Below are 14,725 nucleotides of genomic sequence, written 5' to 3'. Positions count from 1 at the left end.
ATTTTTCATTTATTTTTTTTAAATTTCTGCGTAAAAAAATTCTAAATATCAGTGTTTTGTTTACGATACATAAATGAATCCGAAGAAGAGAAGTTTCCTCTCTACACTTAAAGATTCAAAGTATATATAACTTTTTCACCTGAAACATCACAAGGCACCGCATTTTCCCCCAAACTGTATGGATATTAAAAATTGCAATCGCCTACTTAATTGTGCCGTAACGATAAAATTAATAAAAATTTTTCTCGTTCTTTTAATATTATCGAAAAATGATGTGATCTTTTTATATTCTAAAAAAAGATGCAAATGAATGCAAATTTCTAATAATGAAAGGATTGTTAAAAACAAGAAACAAAAAATGTGCTATTAAATTTCTATCAATTTCGATTTCTTGCCATGTTTTATTTGAAAAAACATTGTATATGGCAAAAGAAATTATTCCTTTAGGCAACATAAATTATTCTTTGAACTAAAGAACATTAATTTCATTGAAAAAATTATCTTTGCGCCAACAATCTTTATTTGGGACTTTAAATTTTAATTATTTTTTTTTTGTTTGAACGACTGATTTTGTTGGTCATTTATTATTGCAATTTTTTCAATTATGAACAATATACGAAGATATATAAAAAAAGATAGAATCAGTGAAACTTGTAAAAATTCTTATGTTCAGCATTTTATAAACACTTGGTGAGATTATTATTATTATTATAAAGAAAATATAACATCTCGTCAAGTTTTTATTTTATTTTTTCCTTGCTTTCTGTACATTTTAAAACATTTAATATAATTTTTTAATTGAATAAATCTTTAAAGTTATATTTTTTTCAGAATTTACGGAGTTTTTCTCATCGTAGATTTTTTGGGCGAGATTTAACTTTCTTATTTAATACCGATTTGTATCAAATAAAATACTTATTTCATGTAAGAAAAATATGCAATTCTTAAAAATAATATATGGCTAGATTAACACTTGAATACATAAATTTTTGAAGGTTTCTCGTTGGATAACAGAATTAAATAAATAACAGATTTTTTCTGAGTTTAGTATTGTAGGCTCCACGTCCACTAAAATACAAAAATATCGAATTTTATGTACAAAAAATGTGAGGTAAAGCAAGAAACCCGGAATTTGTTTATTTCATGACTTAATATTGCTTTTGTCTCTATAAAAAATGGATCTCTTATGTTACCTCGCAATTCTGACTAAATTGTGTTTACGGTAACTGTTTAGTCAAATAATATTACCTATACAGTAAAAACAAAGTATGAATGTAACGCTAATTTCAGGGTACCATATACCTACCACAAAAATTAGTCTTGGTTGTGTGAATGGTTCAACTTCACAAGGTATGGTTAATTAATTTAACAGTTTTTGGACAAAATCAATCGACGAGTTTCGTACCCCAACTACGAGCGAGATGGAAAACCTTCTTCAAATTACCTGCAACAAAATTGATCCCAGGTTGTTTACTATGTACAAGTTCTGACAAACAGTTAGGTCAATAACAATAATTACATTAATAATACATTGAATCAGTGATTGCATTTTTGCTTTTCAATAAATAACTGTTAACTAGTTCAAACTCAGAAAATATGAGAGCTTGTAAAAATTTTGAAAAAATAAGTAAAATTGAACTTTTTTACTGCTTTTGTCTTTATTTTTACTTGTAAATAATTCGAAAACATGTTAGTATTTTAATTTAACTGTATTAAGAATTCCATTTGTGCTTTTTTTACCCTCTTCTAATTAAAAAGTTGGAATAGTACTTCCACTAAAGTACATCTTTTTCCTATTAATATTTGAAACCTACAAAATTTCGGATGACCTTCAATGTAATCTCTAGCTTAAGATCTTCGAATCTACGGGTTAAAAGCTACAATAGTGGTTTTTCGAGCCCGAATCTTTTTTCTGAGCCTATTCCTCGCTGCAGCAAGACAGTCGTCGATCGTCGTCTAAATGTCTAAAATTAAGTGTTAGATAATCTACGCCGCCTGGTGCGTGACTAAAACGGTAGCACGCGCCGTCAGCGTTCGTCTCTTGCGAGCAAAGTGACGGTCCGAAAGCTTCGAAGCGTATTCGATAGTGACGGTAAAGAAGAAGCGGAGCGTGCCAGGAGCCTCCCTACCTCATACTCTCGTCTAAAGTCGCTTAGAGTTCGAGACTTCGAGTCCGCGTGTTCTAATATGGCCACCGGGTGTCCAATTACCTGACCCATCTGCTCCACACCCTTTTACGTTCTTCTTGTTTTTTTCCTTCATTTTCTACGACCTAAAAGCCTCGTCATCGCCTGTAGAAAGTAGAATGTAGATAGCATTTTCTGCTCCCTTCCAAAGCCATTTTCAAAAGGCCTTATTGTACCTTAACCTGCGTTGCACCACCATATCACATCGCATTTACCCTATAATTTCTGAACGTCTCTCGCGATGTCCCTAGCGCGGAAATCCGGACACGGATCCAGCGTGACGTCAATCGGGAAGCGTGTAATGCATATATAGTGTATATCAATGGGGGGAGGGGGGCAAACACAGTCCCACCCTTCTAACGGGTTATTGATTTCTGCAAGTTGCACTGTTTTCATCTTCGTTTGATTTTTTTTTTAATTTTGTAGAAATAATATTTTGTTCGGTATGTATTTATTTAGTTTTAGCCGGATTGTTTAGAAAATGAGAACAATATATCTTTATCTCTTAATTCTCTCATCAGCATTACATTTTAAACATATTTAAAAACAACAGGTCTTATCAGAAAGAATTAATAATTTTTTGAGCACCCTTTTTATCATGCTTTTTCATTAATACATTAATACACTTCAGACTATCTTTAAACAATAGCACTGACTAGTAATACGGAATTTTCCGTGAAGCTAACCTATCAAGTACAGAGTTAGGGCTAGTATTACAGAATTTTCCGTAACGCTAGCCCTGAATCAGCTGAAAAATGAATTAGCATTACGGAAAATTTTGTAGCGGTGGACAGTTCATTAAATAATTTCTCATACTTGAAAAAAACGTTAAAACTTGGCCATAACCGTCACAAAAACGTCGGAATGATCTCTGTAAAGAACCTAACATTTCCTGAAAAAAAATAGTTAAGAGAGAAATTTCATTTCACGACCAGATGGCCAACTAAATTCTAAGTTCATAAAATTGATTTTTATTAACTTTATATAGGAACTGTACCTAAGAAGCAAGTAAAAAATATTAATAAAGAATTAAAGGAGTAACCTTTTAGGAAAAAATACACATACAAATATAAAAGAGAATATAAAAATGTCCAATAATGTATTTTAAAACTAAACAATTTTCAGTTTTATTAATAATAAACATCATATTTCTTATTTAAATTTCAAACATATTTCACTTCAATGAATTCAAGCTGTTTACTAAATAAATAAAGTATAAACGATAGTACTACTATTCAATCGTTTCCTGATTGAAGTTTTGAGTGATTGGTAAGCCTACAAAAAAGTGGAAAAACCGCCTTTCAAACAATTTTTCGAACTTGTGATTTCGCGACGTCAAAGCGCTCTGATGAAAAGCGCTCAATTTCGCTTCACGTAACACCAGAACCAACCCTTGTATGCGTAGAAGTATATGTGTGACCGACACTTTCAAATAAAAGTACCTTGTTTTACGCGTGTAAGAGGAATGTCGCGGTAAAATGAAAGGTCACTGAGAGAAACAATTTACTTTCCTATATTTCAGTTTACTTTCTCACCGAAAAAATCTTCGTATTGAACGTAATTTATCCACGTTTCTTTCGCATTAAGCTATAAAATTAATTTCATTCAGAGAAAATATTTTCTTCTTGAAAGTAAAGTATATTAACTCAAAATATCAATTTAAAATTAAAATAAAGATTTTCTGCAACATTTTTAAATTGCCTAATTATTATATATATATATATATATATGTGTGTGTGTGTGTGTGTGTGTGTGTGTGTGTGTGTGTGTATATATAACACTTGTAATCATGTTAAATACAATCATTAACGAAGTGGAAGGCTTTGAAATTCTCTTCCGGTAGTGCCAAACATGTTTCTTTTCGTTTTTTTCAAGCCTAATCAAGTGCGATTAGTATTAATTAATATTTAGTACATCCTCTGTTTAAATATTATTATAACACCTCCCTCTTTTTCTCGACTTAACTCGTCATTCTTATCGATAATCATGGTTCTCAATAATTTTTCAAATGGGTTCTATCAGTTTTTACCCTGTACCTCCTCTTTTTTTCAAGCTGCAATTTAAAATGGAGATTTTTCATAACAATGGTCGAAAACAGTTTTTTAAATACAGTGAAACTCTTCCATAGTACCGATTTTGGGGCTGATGGTGGATGGGAACTGACTCATTATAGCCCGTTACGCTTTTGTTCGTTCAAGCTTGAGTTCTCGCCTGAGTGACAACCGCAAATCCCTCGTACCCGGCGCAGCTCTTGTTACACCTGCCTGCGGCGCGGCGGCAATTCTCGGAACAGCTATAGAAGGGAGGCCTATTAAAGGGTTTCACTGTATTGTTTTTTTTTACCACAGCACCTATCCAGCACCTATTCAAATTAATAAATTATAATTTTCAAAAGAATGTTTACACCATTTTTTTACCGGTTACCCCCAACTTTCGTTTCCTGACTTCAGTTTGAACTAAGCATTTTCTCAAATAGTAGTTTAAACGTTTTTATTTATTTCATTATTTGCATAATTACGTTTCCTCTTCCTACTAACTTTTCCAATCCCCACTCACAGTGCTGGAAAAATTACTTAAGTGAGTTTAAAAATTTGTATGTTACACTTTTACCTGTTTTTCGAAGAACAATTGAGTTACCTAAATGTAACATCTGCTATATAACGGTGTTACCTTTGTGCTGTATAAAAAATTGAGTGTGCTTGATTTAAAGTAATAATGTTCTTAGATCATAATTTGTCAATAATAATTTTAAAACCCATAATCATACTTATTACAATAAGTATAAATATAATGTACTGCCCATATATAACACAAACGTATTATATAATACTACAAGTAGTCGGTACATTATAATTTGATACTAACCACGCTTAATTATGTTACCATAAATAAGCGGCAAGAAACTTTGTTTGCGGTACCGACAGAAAATCAACTGTCAATCTTTAAACAGCTTTTATTTCAAATAATTTAAATTATCTAAGCAGTCTATGTGAAATCATATACTTGAAATTACAAATTGTTCCATTCTTAGAATTTTCTTGTGGAAATTGTTTAATTTTAAAATTTAGCTTCAAAGTTCTAGAAAATAAATTTTTTTTTCATCGAAGTACCTAGGCACACCGAAAATATTTGGTCTACCCCTAGTGCATTTCGATGAACCAAATGATGCCTTTCTCAATTTTTGTGTATATTTGAATTCTGTTATTTTGAACTTTAGATTCAAAAGTTCATTTTAAATGTTATGATTTTAAGTAATTTATATTAGAAGTTTAAAGAGTTTGAGGGATGGCAGTTTAACGTTTTTCAATATATTCGGCTTTATTCTGGATCAATCTAAAAAATTTATAACCCTTCCTCACATTACTCCTTGTCCCCACCGAGTGAGTGACGCCTACCTGAAAAGGGAAATGACTTAATGGTGTAATAATAATAATAATTTACAATTTTCAACAATTCATTTTCAAAAAAGTTAGTTTAAAACGATTAATTCTTAATATTTTTATTTTAAAATAGCATGGTTAAAGAATTTAGCAATGTTTCAGTAAAAATTATTCATTAATTTTGAGTTGAAAGCGCAGTTTTAAATTCCTCAAATTTTGAACGTTTTCATCTTCACATTTGGTAAAATGGAACCATTTAAAGACTTTCTACTTGAAATTGTTCAATTTTCCACGCAGCTTAACCCGCCACATCAGAACGAAGTTTCCTTTAAAAGAGCAGGCTAAAGTTTTTACCCTGGAAATATATGTTTTAAGGATGCCTCTTGAGTATTTTTACCGAAAATATGAAAAAGTCTTTTTTTGTTCTTTTTAATTATTTATTGGATTTTTTGTTGTTGAAATGAGCAAGTAATAAATAAAGTTTTCTTGGCTAAAAACCTTAGTTTTGCGTTAAAAAAATTTCCATGTGATGGATATTGATCGACTTTCCGCTCCCTTTTAGATTTTTAAAGATGTGTGAAAGTCATAAGGTTTTTTTTCGTTCTATGTTTCTTAAACATTTTTTTAAATCTACTAAAAAGCGAAAAGAAGATTCAAAAAATGTAAGAAAATAATTTTTTAGCATAAACAGTTGTAAAATTGTGACGTCTTTGAGTAAAAAAAAAGTTAAATCATTTTCTTTTCGATTAATATCTGTCCCCTGTACATTCTAGACGAAAGTTGTATAGAAATGACAGTTGCTTTTACGTTACTTTATTATAGATAATTGAAGTCAACGAAAGTCAATGAAGTAAAAAAAACGTCATTTAGAAAAAACGTATAAATGCTCTCAAAAAAACAAAACATTTACCACAAATTGGATTATTCAATTTGTATAAAGAAAACTTTTTTAGTTTTCAGGATAATTTAATCTACCCTAATTTATTTTGATACCACATCTACATTGGAGCTAAAAATCAATGAAGATTAATAGCATAGGAACCTTTTTTTGACGTAAAATTAAAGTTTCTTGGCTGAGAAAACTTTAGTTACTACTTCTTCCATTCAAAAAATCAAATAAACTGATGGAAGAACGACAAACACAAAGTTATTTCAAAAGGGGGCCTAGCGATTGATTAATTGAAATACAACATGTTTTCCTCTACTTTTTTATACTTCTTTCAATACCATATTAATTTAAAGCAGGCGTAAAGTTTGACATGCGCATGTAAGAATGCTAACATCGTAGACACGCTTAATCATAGTATTAGATTTAAAAATAATTTAGAAGATAAAAAAGTGCACTTGCAGGCATGAAATCGCTCATTTGATTTTCACTACTAGTCTAGTTCAATGTTCGGGAAGGAATAGTTGTCAAAGAAATACATTTTCGACCTCCGTCACGCTAGAATCTGTTCGTCCTTTGAAATAAGTAAAAAGGTTTTAACGAAAGTGTTTTTGTTTTAGCTGAAACAGCGCCCAATTTTTGTGGTCGAAGAGTGCGAAACATCGGGGCCCTATAAAAAGGGCCCCCAAACGGAAGGATCCGCCCTTAGGCGGAGTAAGGGGCAGGTGAGTAGACAAACATTATATTTTACATTTACTAATCATTATTTTACATTTTAAATCATTATTTGCAATAAAATAATTTCTAAATATAAAAATATCAATTGAATTAATTAAATAGTATGTCTTTGACTAGTCATCTCGAGAAACTGGTGAAGTTAAAAAAGGGGATGGATTAGTCGTCCCGAAAATTTGTGACGACTAGCAAAGCTCATTAAAAATATTATACTAGTCATCCCGAATTTTGGGACGACGAGACACTTCGCATTTTATTTAATACCCATGCTTTTTATTCAGTAAAAAAATGGTGTTTCATTTTATTTAATAAACATCTCAGCCACGCTTGGGCATACTCTAGGTTGTATTTTAAGTATGCCTAACAAAAGCAACGAAAGTACAAAATAAAAGTTAATACGGATATACGGAATGGTAGGATATAGAGGAAATGGAATTCTAGCTTAATGGATTTCGCTCATTATGGCCAGAGATCGCAAAAGCTCTCCTTCGCCATAGGTAGCATTAAACGGATTAAGAGAAAATCTGATGGTACGATGCTGCAGAAAAATTAGTTCTCAAGCCCAACAAGAGCTTAATTTACCGGAAAATAGTTTTACTCTCACACAAGAATCCAATTTATCATTTAAATAAATTAGAATATAGAGCTAAAACTAAATAATACCTATCAATTTAAAATATAATTCCATACTGAAAAACTCTTTTCATTCATAGTGTCATGACATATAAAAAAATACTAAACACTTATCCAGCGTGTAACATTTTGGAAGGATATTAAAATTTCCAGAATTTTTTTTAAGGACAGCTTTTTAATTTTATTTGAATGATACAAAATTAAACAAAAATCAAGACGAAACTTTGCAAAGATTCTTCTTTCTTTTAAATATGATATAAACGCCACTCAGTTCTATAAAAATTATAGGAGAGAGTGGGGCATAGTGCCGGGGTAAGACACAGTGTCAATTACAACTAACAACTGTGCGACATCAATATGAGTTTTATTTATTTAAAAATACTTTTTTGATCTCTGAAATTATGCTCCATGAGAACGCATCATTATGTTATTGTAAAATCCTACATCCTCACTTATTCTTCACTCATTAAAAACGCGAATAAAAAAAATTAAACTTTTTTATTCCTTATTTGCTTGTTAAAATCAATTTTAATATTTCTCATTTGAGCATACAAAAGTAAAATATGAAATAAAGTGAATCAATATGATTCCGAAAATTACTGATCAACGCCTGTTTTTAATTTTCGCTCCTTTAGTACCTGTCACGAAACAACAAATCTATTAAGGGCAAATCCAGAGTGACAGACTGAATAGAATTTTCAGGGAGCAAGAATGATGAAAACTTTGTGTAATAAGAAAGTATTTATTTAGTGCTGATCACATCTCGAGTAATCGTTTTCGTTAAATTATACTCTTAAGAATTATTACATTGTATACATATTATTCAGAAAGGTCCATATTGTTGAAAAATAAAACAGCAGCAATATGACAGCCATCGTTTCCCATGGCATAGGGCATATTAGACGATATCTATAACCCACGATTTAATTAAATATTAAATAATGACGTAGTTAAAAAGTAGTTTAGGTAATGACATATGTTACCTGATGATGTGAACCTCACACTAAAAAATACAGACATCAAAATCACATTCCAATTATAATTTATAGGACATTGCATTCAAATTCCGGTGTTACACCGTACTCACCCCTTGGTCTTCTATTTTAGAACTTTTAATTGGCAATTTTATCAACAAGAACAAAATGTGCAGAGAATGAGAAGAATTTGATATGCAAACCAGAAATCTCAAATTATTAATCTGAAAATTGGACAGCACATGTTGGCTTGGTCTATGAGTGTTGGGAGTACTAACAGTCCGAAATTTGTTTTTAATCTGTCATAGTCACTCGTCAAAGTACAAGGTAAAATTAATTCGAGATAACGTTTCATTGTCCTCGGACTCTGGATTTCGTATAAAATCTGCCACCGAAAACGAGGAAAAATGGCGACCAGAGAAATCAATTATCCCAGATTCGATCGTCCTTCTCAGCCATCCGTAGTAAATTGCTCCGCTTCGACTTAAAATGAAATTTAAGTTTATGGCCGTAATCAAACAGTTCCACGCCCCGAAAAAGTTTTTTCACTTTAGGTTCAATATCTTTTTTTTTCAAATATACTCTTCAATAAAAAAAAGCTATTGATAATGAAAAATATAATTTAAAATATTTTTTTTATTAGGTGGGGCTTTTTATAGTTGAAAATTATTTTTTTTGAAGTCGAAGATTATAATTTACTGATATAAATCTTTCTCTCGTTCGTGCAGGCTTTGCTTGTATAATACGATAGAAATTGGCAGTAAACACGTATTTCCAATCTCAATCAATGTTTCTATTTCAAAGTGCACGCGAATATTTATCGGAAAATCAGAGTAAAACTATAAAAGAGTCTCAAATTTATGCTTTGATTTCAGATTTAAAATTTGTTTCAGCTTTATTATACGTTCTTTCTCTGTAAATATGTTATTAAGCTTTTACGAGGAACCCAATCAATCCCTGTATTCACGCCCGCATAAAACAATTTCAATAAACCCATGAGTTTGCTTTTCTTTTCAATCTGGAATATTAATTAAACATTGGATAAAGAACTAATAAAATACAGTGAATATTTCAATTTCAAGTAGTTATTGGTAAAAAGTTAATATCAACAATAATTTAAATATCTGAACAGTCAAAAGAAAATATATTCGAACAATTTATGATTACCTAAATTATTTGCAAACTACTTAACTCATTAAAAAATGCACAAAACTCAGAAATTCCTGAATAACAATTCCATGGCAACAATAATTTCAATTGAAAGGTATTCTTTCAAAAGGACATATCCAACATTTTGATGATTTTTCAGACGAGACAAAAAATGTTTTCAAACATGAAATTGTGAATTTAGGAAACAAATAAAAACAAACTTCTGAGATATATGAGTACTTAATTAAATCGTAAAAATATAGATTGGGAAATAACGTTACGTTCTGAGAAAATAGAGGGAGAATATTATTTTTCATTATACGAGCATCAAAAGTTTGACCTTCGTCCCCTTTTGAGCATGTGGAAACTTGTGTTTTCAACCCTAGACTAGAAATTTGAAACAAGCCACTGCGAATCACTTAAGAGGCCAAGAAAGGCCGAGCTTTCGATGGGCTTGTTATGAAAAATATCGTACATTGCTTGAGCGAAAAGCGGCGATTTCGGACGAGTGTGAGGTTTGCCATGATTAAAAATAAAAATTTTAATTTCAGAAAAGAACTAAAATTCAATTTCTAGCTATTGAGTTGCTGAATTGATATATTATAAAACAGATTAAAAAATGTTATTGAGTTCCGATAAAATGAAAGAGATTTTATATATGTTTGAGGGGCACACTTTTGTTAACTTTGAGCGGTGAATCCAGTCAACTTTAGAAGAAACTTATTTTCAAATAAAAGGAGAAAATAATTAAATGCCAAAAGATTTGAAAAGAATTTAACCATTCCATTGACCGATTACCTACGAGATCAGGCAGTCTGACCTTTGTGACATCACGGAATTATTTTGCGCTAAAATATATTGTTTTCCAAGGCAAAATAAAAGAAACTTCTTTCACGTACAAAAAAATGAATTCAGAGCCACTAGAATATTTATGTGAAATATGGAAGAGTTTACCAAAATTTTCTTGGAATAGACGTGTATTGGGAACAATCCTTAAATAAACTCAAATATTCACACACAAAAATCAGTCTTCTCTAAACGACAATCAAACTTTTTTTTTGAGAATTATAACGATAGGAGGAAGATATCGTCCCGATGATAAATTATAAAAAATTATAATGAAGAGAAAACTAAATTAAAAGAAAATCTAAACATTCGGAAACTTGAAACAAAAAACGTTTATGTTTTAACTAACGGAACTCTTATGTTGTTATGTGTAACAAAAAATTACGAAACTTTTTTTGTGATTAATTAATTAATTAATTTTGGTCAATAATCACTCTTTTTGTATTTTCTGTGTTTTTTTCTTCTTATTTGAGTTCACGTTACTGTTACCGAGTAAAGTAAGAAGTAAAATTAACCAAAATAGTACAGAATAAAATCATATGATTGTGTGGTCTTTCAAATATAAAAACTAAGCAAGTTTTAGAAAAATTCATAATTTTGAGAATTTATTTTATATTATAAGAAGTCATTTCTTGTGTGACGGAATTAGAACAGGATGAAATACGCAGGATATTTCCCTAATAATACTACTAATCTAAAAACAAATCAACAACAGAAAAAAATTAAAGGTGGCCTTCTTGAGAAAATTGAGTTCTTCAAAAAGTGTACGCCATTATTGTAATTTGGATATTTTTCGGTTTATTTTAGAATTTTGGATAAATATAAATATTCAAGTTTCGGTTTGGGTGATTGCTAGAGAGATTGATCAGCAATCTGGGTCGGAGCAGTGTTGCGGAACGAACGTGTTATTTCCTCAAATAGCACGAGAATTCTGGATCAAACTAAAAAATCTCTATCCCTTCCACACACTACTCCTTTCCCCTATCGAGTGAGTCATGCCTACCCTGAAAGGGAAATGGCTTAATGGTGCAATAATAATAATAATAATAATAATAATAATAATAATAATAATAATAATAATAATAAGTAGTCCTTAGTTCGTGCAAAATTGTTTTCAGTGAAAATAAAAAAAACGCGTGTCATATTTTACCGTGGAAAAGAATATATGGAAACCCCGTAAAATTTCGTGAAATCAGTATGAGATTTCCCAATTTCATATGATATCGGTCAATTACATTAAAGAAAAAAACATTTTCTCAAAGTGTGTTCAAATATATCTAAATTTCCAAGCTAATGATCCCATTTTCAGAAAAATGTTGCATCTGGCATTTCGGAACGCCATCCTTTAACTCTCTGAAAACGGGAATTGTCAATGTGTAAACTATTTGTTAAAACTGATATGTAAAATGTGAAAGTTGAGCGTTTATGAAAAAAAGCGAAAGCGAAGTCAGCAGAGCAGGAAAGTGCAGCACTAAAGAGTAGGTTATGCCTGACCCCTCAGCGACCTCATCTACTTGTTGTGAAGGCTGCTGACAAGAATGTCCGGCCTGTCCACAGCGTCAAGGAGAAAAGGGAGGAAAGCATGCGAGTTCACAGAACGTATTAAACATAAAAAAGCACTTCACTTTTAGGTACAAAAACAAGCTGCGCTTCCCTTTTTTCTCGAAAATCCAATCACTTTATTAATACAACACACCTACTCCAACGCCGTCCCCGCTGACTATAAATTAATTACATGCTCGCCAGACATATGCCTCGCACTGAATTCGGTTAATTTATCGTAGGGCAATTTCATAATTAAATTTGATGCCCCAATTAGGCTAAAGCATACTTGCGGTTTTCGAATATCCAGTGTAATTAAAGTTTAATATTAATCTAGCGCCTGCCTGTTTTCTCTCTGTTTACTAAATTTGTCAAATACCGTGACCATAAATCCAGACTCTCGAAACTGTTTTACTTGCCGTAAAACAAAAAGTGTCTAGACCTGATCAACGTCCGATCAGAAATAGGGAAAATTAGTTGAAGTCCGAATTCGTGCGATTTTACTATGACAATCTTCAGACGCATGTCGCCTATCGTCAAACTAAAAAAGCCATGCTGAGAGAGTTTGGATTTCGTGCGTTTTCCGTGTGTCATCTTACTATTCTCGTATTGTTCACTGTCATATTTTGCACGTATAATCACACTATTTCATTAAAAAATTCCTTGCTTCTTGTACCTATATTGCATCAAATATTCGCTCACGAAAATGATAATAACGTCCAATACGAGATTCGGTACAGATTTTTATCGACGTAGTTATTTAAATTTTCTTCATATATTATTTGCTTTTCCCTTAATTTTAAATATATTTTTGCATTTACAAATATTGCAAAATAAATCATAAATAGTTGCATTATCTAAAATTGATAATCTCTATACATTTTTTTTATTACTGAAACTAAAAAGTAAACAATTTTCGAAAAATATATTTAAAGAGATAAAGAAATGGTTAATTCTTTAAACTAAAAAGTTAACAATCAAATTTGGTCATTTTAGATTCAAAGCATTGAATATTAAAATTTGAAACATTGTGTTGAATAGGGTACCGAAAATATGTGCATTTTTAAATTTTGCAAACCCTACTCTCTAAATTTCTTCCTTTAAGTTAAAAAATATTGCTATAAGCTCGTTTTTGTATTTTTTTAAATGATTGAGAGGTTGCGTTAGGCCGTTTTATGTCTGCAAAGTGAATTTTCTTAGTTTTAAACAGTTTTTAATACAAACTTGAGTTGAAAAAATTGTTCTACGTCTAGAAAGTATTTGTTATTTTTTCAGAAAATTAGGCTTCTTGTGTATTAGGCTTCTTGTGTATTAGGCTTCTTGTGTAAAAATAAGGCTTCTTGTGTATTTCCAAATTTCAAGATTTCTGTCACTCGGTATAAATATTTTTTATTTATTTCGAAAGAATAATATTCTCCATCTATTGTATAGAAACTTCTGCACATATGATACCAGAAAAAATAAAGTTTCCTGGCCACTTCAGATCATAACTGTACTGAAATTATAAATTTTCGTATTTACAATCCGATAATACCTTAATTGTTCCATTAAATGTAGTCATTATTAATTAATTATTTTTTTATTATTATTTTATTATTAAATCTATATTTCATATGATTTTAAAACTTGAAAAATTCATTTTCATGCCTCAAATATCCTAGCCGAACAAAATCGGACATTTTCTAGGCAAACTAAATGTTCCTGTTAATTATGAAATAAGATTTCAATTTCAGTTTCGTATTAAATTTGAAACGCCGTTACAAATTTTATTTGTCTCGGAGGTTGAAAGCTGTTACAACTATTTTTTAAAATGGCGTGTTGCTTATTTCGTGAAACAGAAATTTTATAGAAAGTATTACGATTGACGCTAAACAGAGTAAACTAGATCCCCTTATTGACATTCCTCCTTTAGTCTTCTTTAAATTGATCGAATTGACCAAATATGAGCATTTTTATACAAACATTTCATTTTTAAAATTACTTTTTTCGTATAATAACATTTTGAACATTTATTAAATTATTAATCTAGAAGTGTTTGAATATACATGTCAACAAAGTGAACCAACTTCGAAAATGTAGTTCCAATTATTAAATTTAAATAATTAAAATCTTTCAATAAAGGCGTTTAAATTTTAAAACTTTTATACAAAACTGCTTGCGAATTTCAATGCATGGAACATTCCGTTTCATAATTGCACACTGCCTAAAACTTTTTCGTCCCAATTCTCATCAAACTGCAGTAAATTGTAGTAGTATATAGTAGGCAGTCTGATAAGTACCTGAAAATTCTATGAGATGGCATTAGTATTCACTAATGTGAACCATTTTCGTCGAGCTTGATCCTTCAAACGACGCCTGTCAAAACTTCAGCCATTTATGTTTACGCATTTACAA

At 30.7% G+C, this 14,725-nt stretch overlaps 2 protein-coding genes across 11 annotated transcripts in view; one reads left to right on the top strand and one right to left on the bottom strand.

The window, feature by feature from the left end:
* LOC117175063 (RING finger protein nhl-1) overlaps positions 1-14,725 on the top strand; it is a 78,228-nt gene that overhangs the window by 10,148 nt on the left and 53,355 nt on the right. For all 5 annotated transcript variants that reach the window (XR_004467423.1, XR_004467424.1, XM_033364601.1 and 2 more), the window contains exon 2: positions 7,073-7,177. The gene's annotated coding sequence lies outside the window, so the exon portion shown is untranslated. The remainder of the gene's footprint in view (positions 1-7,072; positions 7,178-14,725) is intronic.
* LOC117175064 overlaps positions 1-14,725 on the bottom strand; it is a 106,239-nt gene that overhangs the window by 74,650 nt on the left and 16,864 nt on the right. The window lies entirely within an intron of this gene.

The sequence above is a fragment of the Belonocnema kinseyi genome, chromosome 6 (genome assembly GCF_010883055.1).
Source record: "Belonocnema kinseyi isolate 2016_QV_RU_SX_M_011 chromosome 6, B_treatae_v1, whole genome shotgun sequence".
Classification (NCBI taxonomy): Eukaryota; Metazoa; Arthropoda; class Insecta; order Hymenoptera; family Cynipidae; genus Belonocnema; species Belonocnema kinseyi.
The sequence above is the reverse complement of the archived record's forward strand: the minus strand, read 5'-3'. Positions and strand labels throughout refer to the sequence as shown.